The 22,023-nt window shown below is 38.9% G+C and overlaps 1 protein-coding gene across 2 annotated transcripts in view; it reads right to left on the bottom strand.

The window, feature by feature from the left end:
• FIGN (fidgetin, microtubule severing factor) overlaps positions 1-22,023 on the bottom strand; it is a 126,334-nt gene that overhangs the window by 44,040 nt on the left and 60,271 nt on the right. The window lies entirely within an intron of this gene.

Below are 22,023 nucleotides of genomic sequence, written 5' to 3'. Positions count from 1 at the left end.
ATTTATTTCCTCCTTCTGATTTTTACTTATTTTCTGTTTCTGTCGTGTGCAATTAGGCTGTCTCTTGTCTCTAGTAGGCACAGAAAACATAATAAATAAAGCTTATATGATCGGTGTGGAAAGAGAAGACGGCTTCTCAGTGAGACCTTGCAGGCATTCCTGTGAACAAGGTTTGTGTCTTCTAACAAAGTTTAATGTTTGGGGTAGCTAGAGTAGTAAATTCTAGATGAGGAAGTTTTCAGTTAGCTACTGATTTCCTTGTAACATTGTGACAGGAACTAAAGGAATAATTTCTACCCTAAAGAGCTATAAGCCCTGTGGACAGCCTGGTGATTTTCAAACTGGGCTCAACTGGGAACCCAAGGGTCAGCACAAACCCAACAGAAGATGTTCCATGGATACTTCAGTTAAGTATTTTCTGGCAAATGCTAAAGACTTAAAACTCTCCTATCATTGCTTTTCCTCATTTTATAGTTTGGGGTTCTGAGTTTGACTTAGTTTGAAAACAGAAAAAGTTCTAGCTTTTAACTACTTTTGAAAGTAAGTGATTTGGGGAGATGCACTGTGGTTGAAGAAGGGTGATGACAGAGCTATGGGGTTGCCTGGTAAGGGGAACTTAAATATTTTGTCAATTTTTCTGTTCTTTATGTAAGAAAAATGTAACGCTTGCAAAAATGAGAGCACACCTTTACTAAGAAAGTTTACATGTTAAAACAGATGGTGGCCACTGTGTGACTCAACAGCTACAATAATTGGCAGCACCTCTAAGCTCAATTCATTCTATTCAGGAGATTTAAGAGACCTTCGATAGCAAGGTATTACATCACCCTAGGCAAACACTTAGGAAGTACAACACTAGACCATGTTGTTGTTAGCATTAAGACACCCAGTAGATTAGGGTTGCTCAAAAAAGTTTCTAAAATGCCAATTTTAAAGAAATTAATTCAAGCAAAACTTGGGGTATTCACTGATCAAAATGTGTACAGCTATCCTTTAAGGACATACACAATTACTATTGTCATACCTCCAGTGAGGCAGTTCAAATTGCTTAAAACTTGGTAAATAACTACTTGGCTATTGTTTGAATGAAGGTCATTTGCCCCTCCATTCACATCTCACATAGCACCTTTTATACACATATCTTGGGGTCCTTTACAAAGAATACTAATCAAGACACAAAATAACATTGTAGCAAATAATCTTGTCACAAATTCCATTACCCAGTAAAAGCTAAATAAAAAATAACAGCTTTTCTGCCTATATTTAAAATTTTATACCACTTAGTGTCAGGCAATTTAGAGAAGAGGATTCCACAAAAGAGACAAAGGTGACAGGAAAAGATCCATTAACTAACACACACGCACACACACACTTCACCAAATGAAAATGTTAAGAATAAACCTAGAAAATCTGTGATTAGGGATAGATTTTTTTCTTTAATATTTTAACATATTTTACCAAAAAAAAATTATATACATTGATAAATTGACTGCTCTCAAATTACCATGAGCAAATATATTTACCCAAATTTAGGCAGTAACATCATATCTCAATTTAAATGGATACAGTTAAAATTCTTGCTTTGGTTAGTTAGCATATGTTCTGCTAGAGAAGTTCATGTACTTTTCCTTGTTAAAGAAAAGAATGAATTATTCCCACTCCCATCTCTGGGCCTCACAAATACCCTTTGAACCTCCATACCCTGTAATCTACAATTTTAAAAAAAAATCTGTATTTGATGAGTAATTTTCACTGGTTCCCAGACAAACTCAATTGTAATTATCATTCCTGTTTTATAGGTTTAAAAATGAGAAGTTGGAGGAAAGAGTGACTTTAGCAAAACACACACTTGGTAGTGCATGTAGGAACTGATTACTTGCTATGGCGCGAGAAATATTCATGAGTTGGCCTTAGACCTAAGTTTTGGATATAAAATTGAAGGGAATATTTGGTTTTATTCAAGGTTTCCTATATTGCTGCTTCTGTGATGGATAAAATTGTATGACAATAACATTATCAATTTTCCCAGAACCAAATTATGGTTTCAGTTTATGATTTATTGATTACCTTAAGACATTAGTATTAATATTTTAAAATATCATTGCTAATGTTATATATCGAAGTTATCTATTTTAAGTATACTATTTTAAAATATTTATGTTATTTTAGTCCATTCAAAGTAACTCCTGCCCCTCACCAATGAATCTCTATCTGTAAGATGGAAGTCAGTGCAAAAGGCAAAATAGATTGCGTACGGCAGAAATTTACTTTTCAGGAGTTTCTTCTTCTTCTTCTTTTTTTTTTTTTTTACTATTTATTTTAGGACCATGTTTTTACAGACACTTTCTTTTCTTTGAAAATACTATATAGGCACCAGGATGCTTTTAAGGTCTATGTCTAATGTTATCTAAACAACCTATGGCTGTGGGCTTAAGTTATACAGATGTCTTCTAAATTGGAACCAAGAGCTAATCTGAGTATAAGAAGAATCTGAAAGCCATAGTGTCCACAGGTCTCGTTTTGACCTGTGAATAATCTTGAGGGTCAGGATTAAAGTGGAAAATAGGGGCTTTCCCATATAATTTCTTTGTTATTTTTATCCCCACTTCCTATCATTGATTTCATTCCATTTCTAGAATTACTACAGAGATGGCATTACTGAATCCTGAACAGGATACTGTGCAATACTTAATATACTGTATAATAAGTTGTATGTAAAGGGGGAGTACATGCGAATGATCAAAAGTACTTGTTAAATTGTAATTGTTGATCTGCAAGAATCCCGTTACTTGGTATTAATTTTGGCACAGTAGTTAGCACTAGTTGTGCTCTGAAAAGATGTGTTATTGCCGAATCTAGTGACACTTAATAATCAGGGATTCAGATACTCAAGAGAACTAATGCTCAATTATAGATAACTATTTTTGTAGGGTAGTTGGGATCCACTTTTAATCTTAGTAATATGAATTAAAGTGTAACTCAGTGTTGTATTTAATGTCTAAGTACCAAGCAGATCAGCATGAAATCGATTAGGATTGCTTGGTAAAAAGGAAGTGGAAAGACAAGAGAAGAAACTTCCATTATGTGCTGGTCTTTATGCCTATTTTTCACAAGCCCTCACATTTAATCATTTTACTTAAAATGTGAGAAAAGAGAGAAGTGGGATATTTTATTAATTCACAAAGGAGGCGAGTTCCAGCAGGAGACTGATAAATTATAGATGGCGTTCCAGTCTGGGATGAGAGGTTGAACCAGGGGCCTCTAATGTGAGTTCATCAGCTCGGTTACCATAGGACTTCATGCTAAAACATGCCTTGTGTTAAAATATATGTAAATATTTACACACACTCACACACATACATAGTACATACTCGAGAGACTTTTTATTCTAAGAACCGGTTTACAACTAGAAAGTATGGTATCTCAGGCCATTATCTTCCCTCAAGCTGAAGTAGCCAACACTTGACAAACCATAATTGGATAGAGCTGGTAGCCCTAATGGCTCCTAACTATTTATTTAACAAACTCATATATGTATTAAGCACCAATGTTTGCCAGGTTCTGTAGGTACAGAGATAACTTTAAAAACCCCATAGTCCAATGTTGGAGACAAGTACACAACAAATTATTAGATACTGTGGTAAGCGGTATAACAGAAACTGATGACTAATAGCATGATAGGTTTTCATTTGACATTAGAAATATGATATACACTTTTTGGAAACAACAGATACACCACATTCCCTCCATGTTCTTAGCCTCCCCCATCAAATTCTACCACCAGTTTCATAACTAATCACATCCTCCTTACTGAAAAAGGTAATCACATTTTTATAATTCATGACTGATGAATCCATTTTGATATGTTGTATTGGAAACCAGTATATATTTATATATCCAGGCTCTTGAGGCCGATACTATTTCACTCCCACATATAACTTGGTTTCTTAGAGAGAAATAGGTGGTTTAAACTCTAATGTTTATACTGACTCCTACAATGAAACATAACAGGGAGAGAGAGAGAGAGAGAGAGAGAGAGAGAGAGAGAGAGAGAGAGAGAGAACTACATTTGCAAAGATAATGCCTAAACACTGCAGGCAGCAAAGACGTTTCAGGACCTACTAATATTCTGGAGGTACTTACAGAATGAGTGACCTGAACTAAGGAGACTTTCACTGCTTCTTCAGCATCTTTTGTTACAGCTCTTTCAACAATACCAAATTAGATCAGGGCTAAGAACACTGTTTTGAATCACCTGATTCAGATTAAGAATACATAATTGTAGTTTTCCTTCTGCAAATAATTAGATACATAACTATTGTTAGTTACAAAAGGGGATATCAAGATCATTCACCTCCAAAATAAGTAAATCTATAAGAGTATTAGTTAGTTAATATAGATAGTTGATTAATTAATTAGTATTAACCCCTGGTTGCTGACTCACCCTTAGAGATATCCAAAGATCATTTTTGAGCTCCATAACAATTTTTTTTATGGTGATGAATGATCACGTCACACTGTTGAATATCAAGAGTTCTAAATACCCAGAAGCTGTACAGCAAGCACTGTGACATGTCACCATAAAACAAACAGAACTGATTAAAAGTGAATTTTTATGGCTATAATTAAAGAGTGAGAAAAATAGTAAGGTACCCCATAAAAGCATAAAATGAAAGACTAAATTTGTGCTTAGAGCTAATCCAGCCCTTGTTGCCAACCAAGTTACACCCCACTCCTAGAGGGGTTCATCAAGCCAAATTTCTGTTGTGTGCTAACCTTGAGATTAGATTGCCTCCATGGCCAATCAATCAGGGACAATGGGACCCTAGATCTGACATGAGGTTGGGTTAGAAATCTACTGAGGAGTCAGAAGTTAAGCCACCAAAATTACAATTGCTTCTAACGGGTATTATTTGTCACTGTTTCATCAATAAGGAAGCAGGCGCCTCTGTACTAATTCACAGGGTGGGAATGCTTTCTGGAGTTAGATTGTCAAGAGCTGCTTTTTAAAATAGCAATATTCTTATCATAGTAAAACTCACCTGCTGAGTCCAAAGGAAAGTTGGTCTCATCTACCTTTAGAGCTCAGGAAGAATTTAAAATGTAAAGAAGCCTGGCATGACTCCAGCTGTTAGCTACTACAGATACTTTTAAATATCCTCTCTTTCATTGATCTAAAGGTATATGGGCAAGCAGGTATATATTGTAAATGGAAAACAGAAAGAAGGCCATGTTTAAAAGTCCAATTGACTGAAAGCAAACAATAAGAAACCTGTTTTTTTTTCTTCTATCCACCCAAAGAATCTGGCTTTACTAGACCTCACTCAGGGAGAAAAAAAAACACCCCAAAATATAAATGAGTGCCTAGACATATCGCATTCCCTATAATGGTGAAGAGAGAGAAAACTCAAAAAAAAATAATATCACCAATAAGGATGTTAATGTACTGCTATTTTGATGTCAAAACCACCTTTCCCCTAATCCCATTGGTTTTTATTCAGCTCAATTTGAAGCCATCATAGAATTCTGTTTTATGGGTCTTCCTCACTCTCAACACATATGAGGGATGATACAATAGTTTTGCAAATGTCAATGGCCAGCCTGGAAACATAACCACTGATACATTCCAATGCAATATTTTGGCATAAAATGCATAGACGATGCCAGAAGCGGTACATCCTTGCATAATATTGGAGTATGTCAGGGATCAGGATGTCAGGCAGATGGAGTGTGTGTGTGTGTATGTGTGTGCATGCGCGTACGCATGTATGGTTGTTGAGTAAAACTGAAACTTCATGAGGAACACTACACAGTCACATAGACAAAGGAGAAGACGAGTGTAACTAAGAGAAGCTTATGAAGTCTCTATGGAACCAGCAGTGAGTTCTTTCCCTTAGCTGGACTATGATGGTAACAGGGAGGCAGAATCTCTTACTACACATTTTTAGGGGGTCATGCCAAATAACGTATAAAGTAAGAGAATTATTCATACTTCAATAAAAAGATTTCACAAATATGTAATAGAAGTTACAGTGTACATGTATTCAACTTGAGATTCTGAAAATTTTAGATATATATGGTAATTTTGGAAGCTAAAAAATGAAATGAAAACTGAGATCATTTTCTAGGTTTAATATAAACTTTCAAGCTGGGAGTAACAACACTATTAGCTTATTCCAGGGGCTGCCTGAGAGGAAACAAACTCTAGGAGCTACTAAAGGACTAGAAAATCACCATCAGACATTTTTTTTTTCTTTAAGTAAGAGATCCTGGTACTCTCTTTCTCAGGAAGAATAATTTGTCCTCAGGGGAAGAGATATTCATAAGGTAGTCTTAGGGAGCCCATTACTGGTGGCAGGTAACTTATTTCTTAAAAAGTAGAGGAACTGCCCAGCCATCTCACAGGGCCATTTGGGGGATTTCTGCCTCTATACAGGAGGACTAAACACTAGGACCCAGGCTGTGACAATCCTAGGATCTAGCCTCAGGGCACATGGGCACACTGAGCATATCAACAGCCCTTCTTGGAAAACACCGCCCCTTTCTCTCTCACTTGTCCTCATATGCCACCAGTGAGAGGAGAGTGAACCAACTCTTAGAGGTGCATCGATTCTTCCAGGCCGAACATACATTATGCTGTGAGTGTTCTTGAACATTCACTCAACAATTCCCTGTGTGCAACATATGGCTTCACAGCCCAGAAAGGAGTCAAAACAACCACATCACCTATTCCCACAAAATGCATCCTTCTCTAAGTTCATACTTTTCTTTTTCTTATTAAGTGCCTAGACATTCTATGGCAATTCTGCAAAAAAAAAAAAAAATCTAGAAAAGGAATGATAAATAAGTTTAACAGTTTTGTTCAAAAACCCAAGTTAGCTTTTTGGAAACAAATTGAGAGACAAGATGAAACAGAACCGAACAGAACCAATGAAAAAGAAATATTTTGCGGTAGAGCCCCTGAAAGAATTCGGAATGTACACTGGCCTACTGTCATAGCTATCACGTGTTCAATATTTGAGATGAACTAATGTGTTAACATCAATTGCCAACCTAAATTTCTAGGAAATCCTGTCAGAAATATTCAAAGCATTTTGTAAATGCATTACCAAAAGCATTTCCATGTGTGAGGTAGAACAAGATACTCTTTTGAATTGGAAGATGTGATCCAGAAAGTCATGGGCAAGGAGAGCCTCCGAGGAGCATAGGAATGCATCTGGGCTATGCCCAGATGTTGAAATAAAACCCAAGTGAATTATAATAAAAACACGTCCCTTGAATCAGTACTAGAACATCATCTTAAGTGGCCTGAAATGCTTTGGTCACTTTACGAGGGAGAGAAATCACTGGTTTATAGAAAAGTATAAAGAACAGACAATTTGACCCAGTAATCTCACTTTTAGGACTATATCCAAAGAAATCAGAAACACCAATCAGAAAGGATATATGCACCCCTCTGTTCATAGGAGCGCAATTTACAATAGCTAAGTTTTGGAGATAGCTTAAGTGCCCATCAGCAGATGAGTGGATTAAAAAACTGTGGTACATCCACACAATGGAACACTACACTGCTGTGAAAAAGAAGGAATTCTTACCACTTGCAACAGCATGGATGGAACTGGAAAGCATTATGCTAAGTGAAATAAGCCAGTCAGAGAAAGATAAATACACATGATCTCACTCATTTGTGGAATATGATGAACAACATAAACTGATGAACAAAAACAGATCCAGAGACAGAGAAGCATTGAACAGACCATCAAACCACAGAGGGAAGATAGGGGAGGGTGGGAGTAAGGAGGAGAGATCAACCAAAGGACTTGTATGCATGCATATAAGCATAACCAATGGACACAGACAGTAGGAAGGTGAGATAACCAATGGACACAGACAGTAGGAAGGTGAGGGCATGTGCCGGGGGGGGGGGTGGAGCAGGTGTGGGAACAACCAAGGGGCAAAAGTATTCCATATGTAATACTTCAAACAATAAAGAATTTAAATTAAAAAAGAAAATGAAAAGACAATCTACAGACTGATAAACTATTTCCAAGCCACATACCAGACAAAGGACGTGTATTTGTAACAGATAAAGAATATGCAGAACTGAATAAAAAGGGGAAAAATACAATAAATGGGCAAAGAGAAAAAGTGGCTAAAGGACTTGAACAAGTACTTCCCTAATGAGGATAGCCATTAGGGAGGTGCCAACTAAAACCACGAGGAGAACCCACCATACACATATTAGAATGGCAAATAGAAAACCATGAAAATATCAAATCCTGGCAAGGATGAGGAGAAACACAATCTCTCATAGGTTGCTGGTGGGAGTGCAGAATGGTAGAGCCATTCTGGAAAAATAGTTTGGAAGTTTTTAAAATAAAAGTAAGCATACACTTAAAAAAGAGACTAGACCATCTTTTTAAAAGTATTTCTTACAATGGTAATTCGATTGTTATCAGTTGTTGGGTAACAAAAGTCAGATGAAATTTTTCATTTTCTTAAAATAGCAGATTGTCACTGAAACTCCTAGTATGTCTAACAACTCTGCATAGCACTAAATCCCAATTTCAGTCATGTTATCAAAACACCAAGATGGAAAATAAACTTCAAAACCCATAAATGTAATTGTCGATGTACTAATGAACAAGAAAATTACCAATAAAGAAGGGAGGATATTGTAATACGTCTTTTAAAAAGGATTAAGCGAAAAATAGCTAGCCACAGTTTTGATGTTATCGTAGAAAAAGAATCGACTCCCTCTTCAGAGATTTTCCAGTTTCTCAAGGCCTCTGGGTGGCCTAAATAGTTCTGTAATGCTATATTATTCCAAACTTTCATAATAGTATTCAATGCAGCATAAATGCAATTTAGACACCAAAGAACTGATGTACCTAGTAAGAGTTGCTTCCCTCTCTTTTCACTGAGGGTATCTGATCTAATCGGTTGAGAAATGTGCTGAATTGTCACAGCATACATTTCAATGAGAAAAATCACTACAGCATAGAAATATTTATGGAAGTGCTGACAACATATCAATTAATAATGCCTGTGAGATACAAAGAGAAAATATTCTATCCTTTACAAGTTGGGAAAGAGCCAAGTCCAGACTTAATTTCATGCAGCCTCTCATACTGCAACACAGCAAATAATTTCACCTCTGGTGGACTAGTGAGACCCCACTGAGAGTCTGCTAATAGCTGGAGTGAAAAGAGCAATAAGAAAAACTGTGGGTTGTCTGGCCAGTGTAGCTCAATGGTTGAAGGTCGACCTACCAACCAGGGGTCAATGTTCGATTCTAGTCAGGGCACATGCCCGGTTGTGGGTTCAATAACCAGTAGGGGTCATGTAGGAGGCAGCCAATCAATGATTCTCTCATCACTGATGTTTCTCTATCTCTCTCCTTCTCCCTTCCTCTCTGAAATCAATAAAAATATATTAAAAAGAAAAACTGTACATATTGTGTGTTACCATCTATGTAAACCAGGAAAGTGTAGGCGAATACACACAGAAATATTTGTGTAGCCCTGGCAGGGTGGCTCAATTGGTTGGAGCATTGTCCCCTACACCAAATGGCTACAAGTTCGATTCCCAGTCGGGCACATACCAGAGGCAACAGATCCATGTTTCTCTCTCACATCTGTGTTTCTCTCTCTCTCACTTCTTCTTTCACTAAAATCAATAAACATCTCCTTAGGTGGGTATTAGAAAAAACATTTGTGTATACAAGAAATATTTAACGTAGGAAGAAAACCGAAGATATTGGAAAAATGAGTACCACCAAGGCAGGATACCATGGAGCAGGGAAAGATGTAGACATATTTCACCATATATTCCTTGGTGTTTTTTGAATTTCTTCTTCCCCTTCTCCTCCTTCTTCTTAAAACATAAGTATGTTTTAACTACTTAAAATATTTTTTAAATAATGGTTGAAGAACAAATGAAGAATAAAATAAGCCAGTCAGAGAAAGACAAGTATCACATGATCTCACTCATATGTGGAATCTAATGAACAAAATAAACTGTTGAACAAAATAGACCCAAAGACATAGAAGCATGGAACAGACTGCGGAATCTCAGAGGGAAGGTGGGGGTGGGGAGAGGGGGAGAAGAGATCAACCAAAGAACTTGTATGCATATATGGGCATAACCCATGGACACAGATAATAGGGTGGTGAAGGCCTGGGGGGGGGGGCGTTGTGAGGGGCTAGAAGGGATCAATGGGGGAAACAGGGACATATGTACTATTTTTAACAACAAAGGTTTAAAAATTTTTAAAAAGTACATGATAGAAGAGTAAGGTCACAAGTTGTTGAAGAACTATTATGATTTAAAATGTCAGTTAAAAAAAAAAGAGTATTCTCTTTGTCCTATACACAAAGTGACTTATGAGTTGTAACAAAGGTATTTTAATGACTAAACATGCCTTGAGAAACCCCAGTACTGCCAGTTATTAGTTGTCTGTCCTTGTAAAAAGTTAGCATCTATGTCCTTCTCAGTAAATGGGTGTAATGACCTGCATGTGCATGTGTATTCGTGATGGTAGGGGACAGGCTGGGTGTAATCAGGACTGACTGCATGGAGGAGGAGAATGACCCTCATTAACCAAAGGGACTCATCTCCTGCACTCTATACTAAGGGGACTTAAAGCCTGGTATGATTTTGAAGATGGCAAGTTTTCTCCCCATTTTAAAAAGTAATCAAGGGCAATGAGAACTGACGATCATTCTGCTGTAATACTTCCTCCCTTTAGTCTTTCCTTCAGCTGGGCTCCAAAACCACTTCATCTACGATACTTTTCTTCAGTCACAGAGATGCTGAATACTTTTGTATATTATATTTCCATGGGCCTACATTTCTGAAAAGTTATCCAAATTGTTTATTGTTTATTAAATTCCCACATATACATTTTATGGTTCACTTAAAATTTTTTCTGACATAAAAACCTCAGCCAGCCAGCCATGAGCACTTCCCCCCTTATTATTAATCACAGGTATCCTTCCAAAACAATCTAAATTTCCATTCGTTTTATCTATATGAGCAGCCAGTAGTAAAACATCATTGCTTTTCCTGTTTTCCTCTTCTTAAACCAGCTCTAAATCTATCTGGAGGCCAAACAGATTCAACTTGAGTTCATAAAATAGTGCTGCCCCAGCAAAACTCTACTCAACCTGTCTTTAATCTTTAGGGAAGTTTAACTGTTAGCCCAGGTTTAAAAATTAAGCTATGTGAGTCAACACTATCACCACCAAGATGAATCAGGCAATAGATTTCTTTTTTGAATGGGTTTGCTATTTCATAGCGAGTTCAGCAAACCACTTACGTGAGCTCCAACACTGCGTCACACGAGCTCGACGGCCCCTTGATGTTTACATGGAGGGACCCCGAAAGTAATTGAAAACAACTCCCAGTCTAAGCTGACGGCCTCCTGTGTGGGCACTCTTTCCCCTACAGGCTGGCAAAATGAACTGTAGTTTTGTATCGTAATTCAGGAGATAATCGATTATTTGCCAGCAGTCTGTTTTTGAGTTGCCACTTATTATTATTTTTATCCACTCCAGGGACACACTTTCAATTTCACAGTCTTTTGCACATGGTGGACAGTGGCTTTAATTTCTTACAGGAAAGCGCACATTCTCTTTCTATTATAGTTAGACCCATGGCTCTGCAAAGAGCAGGCGGGACCTTGATATCCAGGGAGAAAATGTCTGTGCTCACATTTGCGTGCTCACTATAAATGCAGTGCTGTGGCCTAGGAGCTGGGAAGGGAATGAAGTAAGAGCCTTTCTTCATCGAAGGAGAGACACCTCCGTGTCTCACAGTCTCAGGTGTGTCTGAGGGATGGGAAACATTCCAGAAGATGCCATTCTGTAATTGTTGATGGATTACTTCTCCTCATTTTACTGCTAAAGTAAGAGTTTCTGGCAGAGTTAAAGAGAGGCTTGTCAGGAAACAGTTGTTTTCCTCCTGCAGACCAATGTTCCTGCAGGCAATGCAGCAAATTAACCAACATAAATGTTTCCTTCAAAACACAGAAATCTTTTATCTATATAGGAAGAGATCACACAATATAACATGCTGAACTATTTCTATTAAGCCCAAAGATGACAAAAAATGGAAAAGAATAAATCCATTATAAAGAATTCATCTCTGCTGCTTTGTGAGCCATCCATAATACACCGTATTGTGCAAACTATAGGAGATGATGACCCAACAATACAGAATGTAGAGAGGGCTTCTGACAACAGAAAAGCATAAGAGAGAGTATCATTTAATGGAGAGTGAAAAAAAAATGATCCTGGATTCTCTTTCCTCCTTTATTTGTTGTATCACTTTGTAAAATCTTTCTATGCCTTGCTCTCTTCATCAGAAAAAATGAGACCTATGGTTTTATTTTTACAAAGTGCTTTAGGATTTAGGGGAACCCGGAATGCATTATATGATGAAAGCCACCATGGTGCATGTCATGTGACTGCAGCAGAAAAAGATCTAGGGACCAAAAGCAAAACATGAATCAGCAATGAACACTCGTTTTGTTTGTTTAAAACCCCAGGAGGTGCAAATACATGTCAGAACTGAAGTTGATCCTCTTCCTTTATAATCACACATCACTATATCTGGGTCTGGTTTTGAAACTGGAGTTTAGAGTAAAGAATATGAGTGAAGGGAGGAATAAGGAGCACGGTCTTTCTTAAGCAAACCCTAAGTCACTAGAGGTGGCACCAAGAACTCCACTACTTCATGCTGAATTCCCCAAGGGACCAGAGATAGAGGGCAATGGCCATCTCTCTCCCCCCATCCTCAGCATACATTATTTCCAACAGAGTTATGCACAGAGAAGACAAAAAAAACAAGTAGAGGCTGATTCCCAAACCTGCCCAAAGTCACATGGGTTTTAGGACCACAGGAGAGTGAGAATTGGGGATAATGTGGATCATCACTTTGAGAGATCAGTGAAGATAGTGTTCTAGATGTTAGGAGTTCTAGGTTCCAATGCTTATTTCAACATAAACATCTGACATGACCTTCAACAAGCCAAACTTTGTGGCCCTCTGTTTTCTCAACTGACACTGAGGGTGAGAAAGGTGGGAAATTGGTTTAAATGATCTCCTTCCAAGACCTAGAATTCTAGTGGATGAATAATGACTTTAGACTTGGAATATATAATCGAGTAGGAAAAGTTAAAAGTATCAAGGTAACGTTCCCTGGAAATAGTATCATACTGGTATCAGGATGATAGAAATGAGAAGACAAAGACAGAGAAACGCCATAATCACAGTTAGTTAGTAGTAAATTAGGAACTAGACTTTGGGATTGGAACACATTTTCTGATATTTTTTATACTGCAGTATATTTCCTATAAATTACCCAACTTGAGAAATCTAAATCTAAATGTATTTTAAAAAGAGAGAGTCCCAAGAACATAGATACACATTCCATCTATCTATCTATCTATCTATCTATCTATCTATCTATCTATCTATCATCATCTATCTATCTCTCATTCTTTAGGGAATTCACAGAATTTATAGTCATGAGTATGGAAATCACAGTTTATTCTTGTATTATTATTTATTAATTATGGTATTATTCTCCATATAAACAACTGTAGACCTACTTTTGGCCATCCCTGAAATATGTGTGTGTGTGTGTGTAAAAGTGACCCTTGAACAATGTGGGGGGGTTTGGGGAATTGATTCCCTTCAAAGTCAAAATCTAAATATAACTTAAAAAATCTTCATTGTTGAAAGTATTACATATGTTCCCCTTTTTTCCCATTGAGTCCTTATAGCCTTCCCCCACCCCCTCCTCCAGACCCTCACCACCCTATTGTCAGTGTCCATTGGTTATGAATATATACATACTTGTTATTTGGCTGATATCTTCCTACCCATCCACCCACACCCACTTTCCCTCTGAGATTCCACAGTTTGTTCCATGCTTCTATGTTTCTGGATCTATTTTGTTCATCAGTTTAATTTGTTTATTAGATCCCACATATGAGTGAGATCATGTGATACTTGTCTTTCTCTAACTGGCTTATTCCGCTTAGCATACTATTACATATAACTTTTGACTCTACAATAAATTAACTAATAGCTACTGTAAACCGAAAGAAAGCATTACTGATAATATAAATCATTGGAGTAACACATATTTTATATGTTATATGTATTATATACTATATTCTTACAATATAGTTAGCTAGAGAAAAGAGTATGTTATTAAAAAAATCATAAGGAAGGAAAAATACATTTACTGTACTGTACATAGTTTTTTTGGGGGGGAAATCAGTGTCTAAGTGGACCTGGAAAGTTCAAACCTGGTTTGTTCACCTGAACAATCTAATCTAATAAAAGACAAACATGCAAATTGACTGTACCTTCACTATGCCTTAAGCCATGCTCACCAGCCAATCAGAGAGACTATATGCAAATTAACCCAACCAAGATGGTGGCTGGCAGCCATGGAGCTGGAGCGAGAAGGAGGCTTGGTTGTCCCAGTGATGGAGGAAGCCAAGCTTCCCGGCTGGCTCTGAGCTCCACTGAAGGCAACAAAGTTTCAATTATAGAAGCTAAATAAATCCCAGAATAAAAAAAAAGAAAAGAAAAAAGGAGAGGCTGGGTGCTTCTGTCGCCAGGAGGCTTGGCCAGCCTGAAAACGGCCCTCAGCCCCTGACCCAGACTGGCCAGGCACCCCAGTGGGGACCCCCCACCCTAAAGGGGGTGTGGCCAGCCTGAAAACAGCCATCAGCCCCTCACCCAGGCTGGCCAAACCTCCATGGGGTGAGGGGTCCCCACTGGGTGGTGGGGGGCTTGCCAAGCCTGCAAACAGCCATCAGCCCTTCACCCAGGCTGGCCAGGCACCCCAGTCGGGAACCCCACCCTGAAGGGGGTGTGACCAGCCTGAAAACAGCCAGCAGCCCCTCACCCAGGCTGGCCAGGCACCCCAGCAGGACTCCCACCCTGATCCAGGACACTCTTCAGGGCAAACCAGCCAGCCCCCACACATTCACCAGGTCTCTATCCTATATAGTAAAAGGGTAATATGCAAATTGACCCTAACAGCGGAACGACTGGGAATGACTGGTCACTATGACACACACTGACCACCAGGGGGCAGACGCTCAATGCAGGAGCTGTCCTCTGGTGGTCAGTGCGCTCCCACAGGGGGAGCTCTGCTCAGCCACAAGCCAGGCTGACGGCTGCCAGTACAGCGGTGGTGGTGGGAGCCTCTCCTGCCTCCTCAGCAGCACTAAGGATGTCCAACTGCAGCTTAGGCCTGCTCCCTGCTGGCAAGTGGACATCCCTCGAGGGCTCTTGGGCTGCCAGAGGGATGTCTGATTGCCAGCTTAGGCCCAATCCCCCAGGGAGCAGGCCTAAGCCAGGAGGTGATCATCCCCCGAGGGCTCCCAGACTGCAAGAGGGCACAGGCTGGGCTGAGGGACCTCCCCCCACCCCCAGTGCACAAATTTTTGTGCACTGGGCCTCTAGTATGTATTATATTTAGCAATTGAATACTATTCCCATATAAACCTGTTCTCCTTTCTGTACCCTCTGTTCTTAGTGAGTATCACCCCACAGGCCTAATGTCCAAAGACAGAACAATGACATCACCCTGTTTCCTTCATTCCCACCAAATACAACTGACTTTACCTGTGAATTCATTCCTATGCACTCTTCTTCATCCCCAACATGTTTGCATCATTCAGGCCTTCATCTGTTTTCTTGCCTCTTCCTGCCTCACTGGTCTCCTTGCCTCTACATCCCTCTTCTATACATAGGATTAAAATAATCTTGCAAAATTATAATGTAAACATATCTCTTACCTGTTTAAAAATGGACAAAATTCATTAGTTTACCCACAGGATGAAACCTAAGCTTCCTAGTAGAAAGACCCAGGCCCCTTTGCCCATGGCCTGTCTTTCCAGCTCAACCCCCTCCATTCTCCTTGCACACTGCATGCTTCAGCAAGAACGAATGCTCACAGATATTCCCCAGGCACTGCATACCACTGTGACTTGGCATATGCTAGTATCTCGGTCTGGAAATCCCTATTCTTTTCCATTGTTTACTTGAAAAATCCCATTCATCTTTTAAAAACCAAGTAAATCATTCCTCCACTGGGATCCCTCCAGCTGTACACTTCCCTTTATAATTAACCACATCCTGTTCTAAGCGGATTCTGTACTTTGGACAGACTTTCACTGTTGCATTCTTCACACTGCACTGTAATTGTTTATGTGTATGGCTCCCTCCATCACTAAACTGTGAAAATCTTGAAGGCACAGTGTTTTAGCACAGAACCTAGACCGCGGAAAGTCCTCAATATGTGTTTGCAACTGTAAATTATGAGCAAGCAAGCAAGCAAACATTCACTCAACAACTATTTTATTAATTGTCTCACAGAGTTCAAAGAGATAAAAATATTCTATTAATAACCAACGAGAGAAAAATCTGGTAGAGATAAGAGCTATTGAGAGAATTAAACTGGGATGACAGCATGGAAAAGGACCGGCTGTTAGCATTGGTTCACAGGGTCAGGAGAGGCTTCTCCACAACCGTGAATGACAAGCACTGTCCCACATGCTTTGCCGAAAGCACAGCTATTGTCCTGACGGATTAGCAGCAGCTCAAAACGAGGGAAAGAGAGTAATCAAGCATAGCTCAGAGAGTTTGGATTTTAGCAGCCAAGTAATTAGGAGTGCGATATACTCTGATGGGGAAGACGAGGAGAGGTGCAAGTTTGAGGGACAAAATTAAAAGTTATCCATTTGGCCTCTTCAATTTGTAGATGCCTACTAGACATCTAAGTAGAAATGTCAAGTAGGCAGTAAGATATCGGAATCAGGTGTTTTAGAGGGCATTGTGACCAGAGAAAAAGACTTGAGAGCTATCAGCTCCCCACAAAATGTTATTTAAAAACACTGTGGGGCTGGATGACATCACTTAGTCAAGTGTGGAGATTAAAAAGGGCCAGCCCTGGGAGACACTCTAATGATTACAGTTCAAACAGAAAAACCAATTAAGGAGAATGAGAAGAATATACTACTAAGCCAGGAGGAAAACTAGCAGATCATAGTCAACCACGAGAAGAAAGTATATAAAGGAGGCAGTAGTCAACTTTGCTGAACTTCGCTGAAAGATCGAGTAAGATAAAACGTTTAATTACCAACATCCAAGGACAGTGGTTCGCTAGATGAAGACTCTAAGAGTAGATACAGGAATGAAGTTTCTTTTTAAAAAGTAATTTTTTTATTGATTTCAGAGAAGAAGGGAGAGGAAAAGAGAGATAGAAACATCAATGATGAGAGAACATCATTGATTGGCTGCCTCCTGCACTGAGGAATCAAGCTCACAACCCGGGCATATGCCCTGACTGGGAATCGAACAGTGACCTCCTGGTTCATAGGTCAATGCTCAATCACTGAGCCATGCCAGCCGGGCAGGAATGAAGTCTTATTCAAGTAGAAACCCAGCTCTTCGTAAGAAATCATGAAAAGATATTACACAGTAATGAAGAAACAAAGCTTGAAATGAGTAAAACTTCCATGAGACTTAGAATTAATTTCAGGAAGAATTTCCTAGCAGCACCGTTAACAGAAAAACAATACATACTATAACTCTTATCACATAATTAAAAGGAAGGAAAGACTGCTATCCTGTTGTACTAATCAATTTAATCATTCCTTGTACTTACATTTTCAAAACTGAAAAAATGGTCAAAAATCATCAAAATATGATTGCCATTTTTCTCACATTTGTGGTACATTCTCTTATAAATCTGTATACCTAATAACAACTAAACATACACTTCACCTCTTAAAAATAAAAAAATAAGGGCAATGCATTAATTTCATACACTATATTGTATGACTTAATGGTTGCAATATACTTATGTGTTAGAAAGAAAATTTATTTTAAAATGTGTAGATTGAAGATAAAATGAAATTGGCACAGTCTACAATTAAGCTGTCAATCATAGCAAAACTGAAGGAAATAAAACTATTTTTTCTTACAAATTCTTTATCTTGAGTTATTCTTCTTGCTTTCTTCCAGAGAGATGACAAAGTTTCCACAAGTCATACTTTGCTGTGCAAACTCCCAAAGAACCAAAGCTAATGTACATCAAGGTATTATCCTCTACTTCTCTAGTGACAAAAAAGTTATTTATTCTCTGCTAATTACTGAGGACTTCTATGATTAAAAATGGTTATTCTTACATCACAGACATGTATGGTTTAACAGAAATGAATAAATTCCCACTAATGACTTACTCATGTTTATCGAAGTATTAACACTGTACTATTACATGAAGCAAAAGATGTGCAAATATTTTGTGCATTTTCTAAGTAAAAACGGGAATGACTATCATAAGGGTTATATTCTTTTGTTACATAGTAAAAAGATGTGCACAAAAGTAATTCTGATGGACAGAAAAGCTTGGCTTTAGAAAAACAGGGGTGATTTGCTTGGGCACACCACAATACATTTATAATTATCTTAAAATAAATGGGATCCCTTTTAAATTTTAGCTGCCACAAAGCATTATGTCAAATATTAAAATGATGCAGTGTTAATACCATGGCACACATCTTATTGGGCCAATAAGATGGCTTTCAAAATGGATCTTGATTGTTTAGAAGCAGGCAAAACAATACCTATCAAAATAATAAGTGTTTTAATGGACAAAGTAACTACTTAATTGGAGTAACTGGTAGACACATAGTGTCATGATACCACCATGTATATTTATCTTTTATGAATGGAGCATTTTCAGCATCTTAATACCTTTCTCAAATTAGACCAAAAGGTCACCTATTATATATACACAATTCAGTAAAACAAATTTAGCTAAGAGAAAGGCTTTTGGCCTTTATGACAAGACTGTCGTTTGTGGTTCTATTCATTGATGGAGAGTCTTTTTATAACAAACTAGAGGCCTGGTGCACAAAAATTTGTGCACTGGGGGGGGGAGTCCCTCAACCTGGCCTGTGCCCTCTCACAGTCTGGGACCCCTCGGGGGATGTCCACCTGATGGCTTAGGCCTGTTCCTCGGGGGATCAGGCCTAAGCTGACAGTCAGACATCCCTCTGGCAGCCTGAGAGCTCTCAGGGGTTGTCCACTTGCCAGCAGGGAGCAGGCCTAAGCTGCAGTCGGACATCCTTAGCGCTGCTGAGGAGGCAGGAGAGGCTCCCGCCATCACTGCTGTGCTGGTAGCCATCAGCCTGGCTTGTGGCTGAGCAGAGCTCCCCCTGTGGGAGCGCACTGACCACCTGGGGGCAGCTCCTGCATTGAGCATCTGCCCCTGGTGGTCAGTGTGTGTCATAGTGACCAGTCATTCCCAGTCTTTCTGCTGTTAGGGTCAATTTGCATATTACCCTTTTATTATATAGAATGCTATTGGTTTATTTTAGGAACGTGATTATCTCATCAATAATATTTAACCAGCATAACATCAAGATCAGTTTGGAACAGCAAGTAGTATATAACACGAGGATTCACATTTTCTATCCAGCTGGCCTGACGTGGCAAACAGTATTTTACAAGATATTGCACCAGCTTGGGATCACCTGGAGATGCAATGTGCCCACTATCGCGCTGAAGTTGTGGGGTGTAAACTCTGTTAATTGCCATCATCCATTTTTCTGCACCCAGCAATTGGCAACCCATTCCACATGTAGCACAGGTAGGGGGTTTATGAATGGGAAACTGCCCATAAAAAAGCAGACACAAGGGACTCAAGCTTCACAGCACACTAAACACCATGCATGTGGGAGGCTCCATGTAAGACATAGGCAATGCTATCAGATGTGTTACATGCTACAGACAACCGCAGACAAAACATGAAGAAAAGACACTCAGGACCATGAACATAGATTCCCCAAATAAGCATTTAGTATGGGAGGTATGCATACTCTGAATTCAGAGTTGTACAAGGTGATACTTGCTGACAAACTGCCTATTGTTTGCCTCATGATTTCAGAACAGATTTGTCGATTCACAGTCATTTCCACAACTACCTCTCCCCTGTCTATGATGAATCAACATATCAGCAAATGAAGGGTAACTGCCAAAACTGGTCATGCACTCCACAAGCATTTTTCAGGAAAGTAACAAAGAATCAAAATTTCACTTATCTAAACATTTTACTGCATTTTAGGAATCACTCAGTGTGATAAGTAGTGTGGGACATCCAAGAATTACTCACAGCTTCTGATTCACATTAAAAAGCACGAGCTGAGATCAAGCCACAAAATAGGTGAGTGTTAGCACGACAAGGTTATGAAACAGGCATACAGTAATTCTGAAGTTTTCATCATCACTTCTCTCCGATAAATTTAGTATAATTTCTTCCTAACTCTGTGAGTCATTGGCCAACTCATTACAATATAATCAATATATTATTGAGACAGAAATATCCTGGCACTATGGCAAGACTCTAGAAAAGCTAGTTTCTAAATTAATGTCAAAGCATTACACACGTGTCATAAATGGCTCACAGAGGGATGCCTCATCATCCCGGTTGCTGAGATAATTGTTATACTTTGAAGTTTCGAAAGATCGATTGTGTTAGTTCCCAGGTCAGAGCTATCTCCCTCTCTCCTTTTTCTCTTCACTCTTCAATCATAATGTAGCATGAAAGTTATTTGACAATGAGATAACTGAAGTTATTCTAATGGTTTTAATGCAGCAAGTTGTGTGTGTTTTTTAATGCTACTTAATTGGATTTGTTAAAGAGGAAAATCCTTGATCTGCTTGCCAAGATTGATTATAGAAATTTTGCATATCTTAAGGTTCTATGATAACCTTCAGAAAGTTAAGACACTACAGAATAGGCTTGGGCACATGTTTATAGGATGAACTGCCCCTCTTCAAAATCTATGAGACAGGCTTTATGCCTTAGTTACACTTTCAAGTCTATATGCTGTGTCTCCTCCAATTAGAAGCTCCTAAAGGGGTTTAGAACACCGTCTGACACAACAGGTGCTTCACAAATATTTGAAGACTGACTTATGGAAGAAGCATCCACATACAATCCCATGGAAATTCAGCATGAAAAGCAAAGTGCTGCATAACTTGTTGTATAAGCTGGTTTAGCCTCGCTTACTTTGAACATTTCCTTGGATATGGGACTTTTTCTACCTTAATTTCTTTAAATCACCATCACTATAGCTTACCAAAGAAAAAGGAGATATAGTGAAATACAATAGGGGACCACGAAGTTACATTTTACATCATCGCTGCCTTTTTAGATCCAGTGCATAACAGGTTGGAATTCCTGGCTAGAAAATATAAATGTGTGTGAGAACAGGAACAGAATGGAGCAGCTTATGATAGGGAAAGATTATTCAAAATAAAATGCAGTCCCTTAGAGGAGACGCAAGTGGGTACTACTAGAATTAATTTCCCTAAACGCAGAGCCATGGACCGGAATCTGCACAGTGTAAATACACATCTACCTTGGGATGTGGGATTCGCTTAAGGACTTCAAATGGAAACGCACTTGTTGTGAGACACCGGGTCCCCGAGGAGACAGGGCTGTAGAAGCAGACTTCATTTCTACTGTTTCCAGCAGTAAGTTGAATCTGTCAGCTGATTCTCCTCTGGACAAGGAGAATTTTTAAGCCAAGAATATAAACATAGTTCATTTTTCTGTCTTCATCTTATCCTAGATGGTGCCTTACCCCAAGATTTCAGGGCACGAACTCAAGTTCAGTGAACTCTCCAAGATTACTATGCATTTCCCAGGGAGAGGTTCAAAATTTAATCTGCCAATTCCATGTAGTAGTTTCATTAAAGCCTTCATTTAATTGCCTGGGATTTATGAACAATCCTGTGACAAAGCCACTCTGTGCCATAGCTTATCCCAGCATGCAGAGAGAACTAGAGCTCAGATGGGTTAAAACTATATGCTCTCTGGGGCAGGACCAGTGTCTGTTTTATTCTTCATGTATTTTCCTGGCCCTGCACAGTGTGGGGTCCTGGCAGTACAGCACAGCACAGCAGTTAAGAACTTAGAGTC

The sequence above is a fragment of the Myotis daubentonii genome, chromosome 7 (genome assembly GCF_963259705.1).
Source record: "Myotis daubentonii chromosome 7, mMyoDau2.1, whole genome shotgun sequence".
Taxonomy (NCBI): domain Eukaryota; kingdom Metazoa; phylum Chordata; class Mammalia; order Chiroptera; family Vespertilionidae; genus Myotis; species Myotis daubentonii.
The sequence above is the reverse complement of the archived record's forward strand: the minus strand, read 5'-3'. Positions and strand labels throughout refer to the sequence as shown.